The sequence below is a fragment of the Mytilus edulis genome, chromosome 7 (genome assembly GCF_963676685.1).
Source record: "Mytilus edulis chromosome 7, xbMytEdul2.2, whole genome shotgun sequence".
NCBI classification, from domain to species: Eukaryota; Metazoa; Mollusca; class Bivalvia; order Mytilida; family Mytilidae; genus Mytilus; species Mytilus edulis.
Genome location: NC_092350.1, coordinates 30,122,389 through 30,130,747, shown reverse-complemented (window position 1 = coordinate 30,130,747; position 8,359 = coordinate 30,122,389).

The window sequence follows — 8,359 nt, the reverse complement described above, 5'->3', positions numbered from 1 at the left end:
TGATGTATTTGTATATCTTACTTTACTGGACATTCTTCTTGCTACAATTATCTTTATCTATAATGAACTTGGCCCAGTAATTACAGTGGAAAATATATTCTAAAAATTTACAAAAATTTATGAAAATTGTTAAAAAATTACTATAAAGAGCAATAACTCCTTAAGGGGTAAACTGACAATTTTGGTCATGTTGGCTTATTTGTAGATCTTACTTTGCGGAACATTATTGCTGTTTACAGTTTATCTCTATCTATTATAATATTCAAGATAATAACCAAAAACTACAAAATTTCCTTAAAATTACTAATTCTGGGGCAGCAACCCAACAACAGGTTGTCTGTTTTGTCTAAAAATTTCAGGGCAGATAGATCTTGACCTAATTGATTATTTTACCCCCATGTCAGGTTTGCTCTAAATGCTTTGGTTTTAGAGTTTTAAGCCAAAATCTACATTTTACCCCTATGTTCTATTTTTAGCCATGGTGGCCATCTTGGTTGTTTGGCAGGGTCACGCCACACATTTTTAAAACTAGATACCCAAATGATGATTGTGGCCAAGTTTGGTAAAATTTGGCCCAGTAGTTTCAGAGGAGAAGATTTTTTAAAGAATACTAAAATTTTGGAAAAATGGTTAAAAAACTACTATTAAGGGCAATAACTCCGTCTTGGGTTAACTGACAATTTTGGTCATCGTGACTTATTTGTAGATCTTACTTTGCTGAACGTTATTGCTGTAACAGTTTATCTCTATTTATTATAATATTCAAGATAATAACCAAAAACTGCAAAATTTACTTCAAATTACTAATTCTGGGGCAGCAACCCAACAACAGGTTGTCTGTTTTGTCTGAAAATTTCAGGGCAGATAGATCTTGACCTAATAGATTGTTTAACCCCATGTCAGATTTGCTCTAAATGCTTTGGTTTTAGAGTTATAAGCCAAAATCTACATTTTACCCCTATGTTCTATTTTTAGCCATGGCAGCCTTCTTGGTTGGTTGACAGGGTCACGCCACACATTTTTAAAACTAGATACCCCAAGGTTGATTGTGGCCAAGTTTGGATTAATTTGGCCCATTAGTTTCAGAGGAGAAGATTTTTGTAAAAGATTATTAAGATTTACGAAAAATGGTTAAAAATTGACTATAAAGGGCAATAACTCCTAAAGGGGTCAACTGACCATTTCGGTCATGTTGACTTATTTGTAAATCTTAATCTGCTGAACATTATTGCTGTTTACAGTTTATCTCTATCTATAATAATATTCAAGATAATAACCAAAAACGGTAAAATTTCCTTAAAATTACCAATTTAGGGGCAGCAACCAAACAACGGGTTGTCCGATTCATCTGAAAATTTCAGGGCAGATAGATCTTGACCTGATCAACAATTTTACTCCCGTTTGATTTGCTCTAAATGCTTTGGTTTTTGAGTTAAAAGCCAAAAACTGCATTTTACCCCTATGTTCTATTTTTAGCAATGACGGCCATTTTGGTTGGTTTGACGGGTCACCGGACACAATTTTTAAACTAGATACCCCAATGATGATTGTGGCCAAGTTTGGTTAAATTTGGCCCAGTAGTTTCAGAGGAGAAGATTATTGTGAAAGAATACTAAAATTTACGAAAAATGGTTAAAAATTGACTATAAAGGGCAATAACTCCTAAAGGGGTCAACTGACCATTTCGGTCAAGATGACTTATTTGTAAATATTACACTGCTGAACATTATTGCTGTTTACAGTTTATCTCTATCTATAATAATATTCAAGATAATAACCAAAAACGGTAAAATTTCCTTAAAATTACCAATTTAGGGGCAGCAACCAAACAACGGGTTGTCCGATTCATCTGAAAATTTCAGGGCAGATAGATCTTGACCTAATAAACAATTTTACCCCATGTCAGATTTGCTCTAAATGCTTTGGTTTTTGAGTTATAAGCCAAAAACTGCATTTTACCCCTATGTTCTATTTTTAGCCATGGCGGCCATCTTGGTTGGTTGGCCGGGTCACCGAACACATTTTTTTAACTAGATACCCTAATGATGATTGTGGTCAAGTTTGGTTAAATTTGGCCCAGTAGTTTCAGAGGAGAAGATTTTTGTAAAAGTTAACGACGCTGGACGCCAAGTGATGAGAAAAGCTCACTTGGCCCTTTGGGCCAGGTGAGCTAAAAACGAGAAATGAGAAACACGTATAAATTACATAAACAAACGACAACTACTGTACTTCAGATGACTTAGGACAGGTGCAAACATTTGCAGTGGGATAAAACGTTTTAATGGTACCAAACCTTCTCCCTTTTTCCGAAACAGTAGTATAACATCACAACATAGAAAAACACACGATAAAATATCAATTGGAAGGCTTAACTCGATCAAAAAAGGTAAATTAACACACTATGAACGAATAAATTTTATCTGCGATACCTGATGTAAATACATAGTTAATAAAATATTAAGGACAAACATTCAAGGCCAAAAGCAATCAAACAAGTCCAAACAAAGCCATGGCAAGACACCACCGCGAAATATTTAACCCTTAGAAATTAATCAGTTTTGAAAAAAAAAGAACAGTTTTCATAATGTATACAGGTATATGAAAAATAACTTTGTAGTTTTAGGTATACTACTTCTGTCTTTATAAAATCTTCCAATGATTAGGAATACCAAGAAAGGTCTCTCCTATAAATACCTAATTTAACACTAGATACATAAGGGGTGAATAATAAAACTATACAATTAGAGCTAGATGAAACTTCCCTGTACGGATTTAAGGAGAATAATATTGATGTTCATACAAATGTACATGTAGTATGAAGAAGTGAAAATAAGTAAATATTCCAAATAATCAAAGCTGGTATTTTGACAAGGTCCATATTAATATAAAATAACAAAAAAGTATTCCAAATAGTATTAACAAGAAAGTACGGTATGAGAGTACTCACAGTTACTGACAGCTAGTTAAGGGGGGACAGCCCCTTTTTTTTGGACGATCAATGCATTTGAATGGGAGCATATAGTTGGACCCCCCCTTTTTTTTAAATGCCTGGATCCGCCCCTGGGGATTTATTATTTTACGTCATGAACAGTCAGAGAAGACATGACTAGTGCAATGTCAAAAATAATGTATCGACAGGTAGTAGGATAGTGAGGAGCTACTTCTATAGAGATAAAAAAAATTAACGTGTGTGTGTCTCTTTACATCCCGCCTCAAAAGAAGACACAATTTAGTTATGTTTTAATTTGCTAATGACAAAATCGATATTAGTGACAATGTAAACTATATTCAGAGATCTAATTACAATATTGGTACGATGACCCTTACTTATAAGTTTGTTTAAAGGATCGATGAGTTTACATGGATCACATAGTGATTTCCTCACTTTTACGTACAATATTACCATAAATTTAGGATGTGAAATACCATTTTTAATAACTTTTCTACAGGTACAGTCAAATTTACTAATCAAATATTTGTATCTATGAAAAAATTTAGTAAAAGTTTTAAGTAATTTATGGTATCGAAATCCCTGACACAATAATTTCCTAGTGATGCATTGATTACGTTCGTTAAAATCTATGACATCAGAACACACACGGGCATACCGAACGAGTTGGAATATATAAACACCAAATATGCTTATATAATTAAATATAGTTGAAACAAGGAATTATTTGAATCTGGGATAATTTTGAATTATGGAAAATTGATGAGATATTTATGATGAAAAAAAAAACCAAATAAATAGGGTTAGCCATGCATGTCATGCATGTATGGCTAAAGAGGGTTGGTTAATACCGAAATGATAGTGAAAGTAAAATTAACCTTAGCCATACCCTATTTAGTTGGGTTAGTTTTTTTTATTATATTTTTCTAATCAATTTTCCAGAATTCAAAAGTATTCCAGATTCAAATAATTCCTTGTTTTAACCAATTGAACATACTGATAGATAGTATCTAAGAAATGTACTTATTAACCAGGAAAATTTGACATTGCTCACTGAACCAAGAAAATGAGGTCAAGGTCAGATGAATCTAGCAAGAAAGACATGTACACCTTACAATCATTACATGCTTAAAATATAGTTGACCTATTGCATATATTTCTAAGAAACAAACTAAAAAAAAATTTAAATAAATAAGGCCGTTTATTTTCTAGTTTGAATTGTTTTACATTGTCATTTCTGGGCCTTTTATAGCTGACTATGCGGTACGGGCTTTCTCATTGTTGATGGCCCTATGGTTACCTATAGTTGTTAATTTCTGTGTAATTTTGGTTTCTTTTGGAGAGTTTTATCATTGGCTATCATACCACATTTTCTTTTTTATATTAACCAGGAAAACTTATGATTGTCCAATGAATCATGAAATATGGTCATGGTTAGATGACAATTGCAAGACAGACAAATACACCTTATTATTACATACACCAAAACTTGACTTATTGCTTATAGTACAACGTATAAGAAATAAATATCAAACAAAAACTTAAAATTGAGCAATGAACCATATAAATGAGGTCAAGGTCAAATAAAACATGCCCACCTTATCTGTCAACTCATTCCAGCAGTTATTGTCCTTAAATGATGATCTTTTTAATCAACCTTATATCTTGAAAATTATAATAGATTTAACTTTGAATGTCAAAAATTATCAGCAACACAATTAAGATCTACAAATAAGTCACACAATATAGGCCTAAGTGAAGTTTGCAATCATCTGCGTTCACATTTTTTACCCTTATTTAACTCATCTGGCCCAAAGGGGCAATGTGAGAATTTCTCATCTATTGGCATTAGTTATTTGTCTTCCAATGTCTGTCTTTCATCCTTGTAATTTTTAGATAATTTTCTCTAAACTTTTGGACCAATTAAAACCAAACTTGACCAAAATTAATCTTCACGTTGGTATCTAGCTTAAAACTGTATTCCACCTACCAAAGAACGCAGGAAACAAGGCTATGATAAGAACATGTGGAAACAAATTGTATTTCTATTATTATTTTTTAGTCTGTTATAGATAAAGATTGCATTCATGCAAAATAAAAAAAAAAGTAGAAAAAGCGGGAGGCTTCTTTCATGAGATATTCACATTGAGCCCCAAAAGTTTCATGAAACTGCTCAAAATCTCATATGAGCAGAAATATTTAAACTGTCAAAATCTTTTAACCATCCATTTTTATCAAAACTATCAAAAACTCATCATCATCTGATATAAAGCAGAACTGTAAATAGCAGGACAAGCTTTAATTGATAAAGACCTTCAAATAAGTGATCATTGTTGAAATCAGAGGCGGATTTAGGGGGGGGGGGCAGGAGGCCAGGGTCCCCTCTTAGGTCAGTCATTGGATCCGCCACTGGAAATTGTAAGCTGATTCCTTATAGGAGTAATAACTCTGGTAAGACAAATTTTACACATTATGGTATTTTTTGTTGGATCTATAAAAAATAAAATCTGTACACAAGAAAAAGGATCAGCAAGACAAGATGTACAAATTATTGAAACATGACAGAAATGGTCTCAAAAGTTTATTTTACCATTCTTTTGTTTAATGTTTCATGCAGAAACTTAGAAAGAATGAGGGTAAATGATAGAAGGAAGCAAACATTATTAGCAGTTCAATATTTACAATATGTTTGGAATGGTATTGATTTCTTATACAAGTAATTGTTCTTAAAATACAATTTTCAACCATTTGAAAGTTTTGCAGAATCTTAAGTTGATAAATACACCTCATTTTACAATAATTTTTTTTATCAGCACCAGATTTACAAATGAGACAATATGGCTTTTTAAAGGACAATGCAGATAAATTGAATGCAGCAAGGATATGTATAGTACTATACTAATCCTTGAACACAGAAATAATGAAGAAATAATGAGAAAATAAACTGAAACTGAAAGAAAATCAAGATGACCAAAATCATTAATTTTAAAACACGTTAGAAAAGCCTTAAATTATTTTTTTACCATAGTTTGTGATAAAGATAATTTGCATTCATGCAAAATAAAAAAAAAGTAGAAAAAGTGGGAGGCTTCTTTCATGAGATATTCACACTGAGCCCCAAAAGTTTCATGAAACTGCTCAAAATGTTTTTGAGTTATTGTCCGAAAACTGGAATGTCTCAACTAAGTTCTTTTTATGAATTAAGTCCCAATACTAAAACAAATATGGAACTAATGTGGATATGTATTAACAATTCAAAAAAAGTTTCATGTTAGTCAGAAAACTGGAAATTTTTATTGTTTTATGAATAAAACCCCATAACTCGGAAAAAATAAAGGGATCTTACCTCAATAGATATAAACAATTCATTTAAGTTTCATTCATTGAATTGCTGAAAGCGTTTTTGATTTATAATTGTTGGAAATATTTACGATGGACGGACGGACAACGAGTATACCTTACTACTAAGTCGTATAAAAGGAATTGTATGTGTCTTATGAAACGAAAGCCCGTTATGAATAAAAGATAGTCACTGTAGTAGCAGCCTCTCCCGAGAGCTCGTTAGAGGAAAATAATTATATAGTAGACGTTGGAAATCAAATACCATGCTTTTTTCTTATGTTTAAGTTTAATATGCTACAATGTGTAATAACACAAGCCAACGTTTTTCTATGGTTTTCATCATTAGAAATCGAGATATAAATTAATCTAAATGTACATATATTCCTATCGGCTATAATTACCGTATCATATTAAGAAGTAATAATGTATATAATGTCCTTTGGTCAGTTGTAGTAATGCAGCAAACCTTTAAGCTGTTGAGAGAAGAGACAGATATCATTAATCTAATTGTACAGTATCGCCACATACATCTGTGTCCACACTTGTAAGAAGTAATAATATATAATGTCCTTTGGTCAGTTGTAGTAATGCAGCAAACCTTTAAGCTGTTGAAATAAGAGACAGATATCATTAATCTAATTGTACAGTATCGCCACATACAGACAAGAAATTACACCCGTAGGTAGTATGTTGTATATAATTTTAGTATTCGTCAATAACAATTAATCTGCAAAATAATCTAACCTTGCATCACCAGCTGGAATGTGTATACCTGTCGTTCTCATTCATCTCATTGTGTATTCCTACAATCGTGCAATTAAGATGTGTATGCAAGGTAAGAAAATAAAAATTTCTTATTTAAAACATCATTGCTAGATTACTTTTCTTAGGGAAAAAAAATAACATGCACCTCAATTCAGCTACTATTCAAATACGATAAAACTGATAGTTATATATCTAGAATAGATAGATTAACATAGACCAGTAACATATCAACCCAGATTGAAGTCATAAAGTCAGAGGGTTGAAGTCATAAAACTTTGCTCAGTGCTTGGAGCACAAAAACCATGCTCGAAACATGAAATCAAGCATTTTGATTGGTTGATTTTCGAGTACGAGTACAAAAAACTGACTCGTTAGTTTTATGACCGTAAGGCCACTGGTGTGTAATGAACATCAAGTATGCTCATGATCTCTTCAGGGCTGTAACTAGGGTTCGAATTCAGGGGAGGCATGGGTTTTGGGGCCATCGATTGAGGCTCCCTTGAGAGGGGGTTTGGGGAGCTCCGCGCCGATTTTTTTCTCTCAATAAAATGGCCAGGCTAATAATGACCAGTTTTCCTTCGATTTCCTTACTCTAAGAAACATCAATATTGCTTTAACCTGGAAGCAATTTTTATGCAAAACAAGCTGAGATTGCTGTTCGGGTGAGTTAAGGCTCCGGCTTGAAGGCCGTACTTTGACCTATAATTATTAACATTAAATACATTGTGACCGCTGATTTTTTTTTCTGAATATAGCTAAAAATGACCCGTTTTCCTTCGATTTTCCTTACTTAAAGAAACATCAGTATTGCTGGATCCTGGAAGCATTTTTTATGCAAACAATTATCTGTATTTAAAGATATTTTCGTTAGAAATCAAACTGGTAAGTTAAAAAAACATATAAAGCAAGATCATAGAACGCAAGATATTTTATTTATCTAGGACCTTGAATTAACGTAAATTTAAGTGTACTTTTTTGTATATAACAACATGTATATAACTACAACCAGGGACCTATATTTACTAGTATATAATAAGTATAGAAAGTCCCTGCTACAACGAATGGGAGTGTTTAACTACTAAGGCATTGACCTGTAGATTGTTCTCGTACGATCGGGAGACGTTAAAAAAAAATTTAATAACCCAACAGCTCATTTTAGCCGGTAACGAATTTCCGATATCATAAAATATTCACAATACAATGGAAACTTCCTCTGCTTAATTGAGCCCCTAAATAAATGTGAATAGTTAACTTTAAATTTATTTACATGTAAAAATTGTCGAAAGCAAAGTTGCATATGGG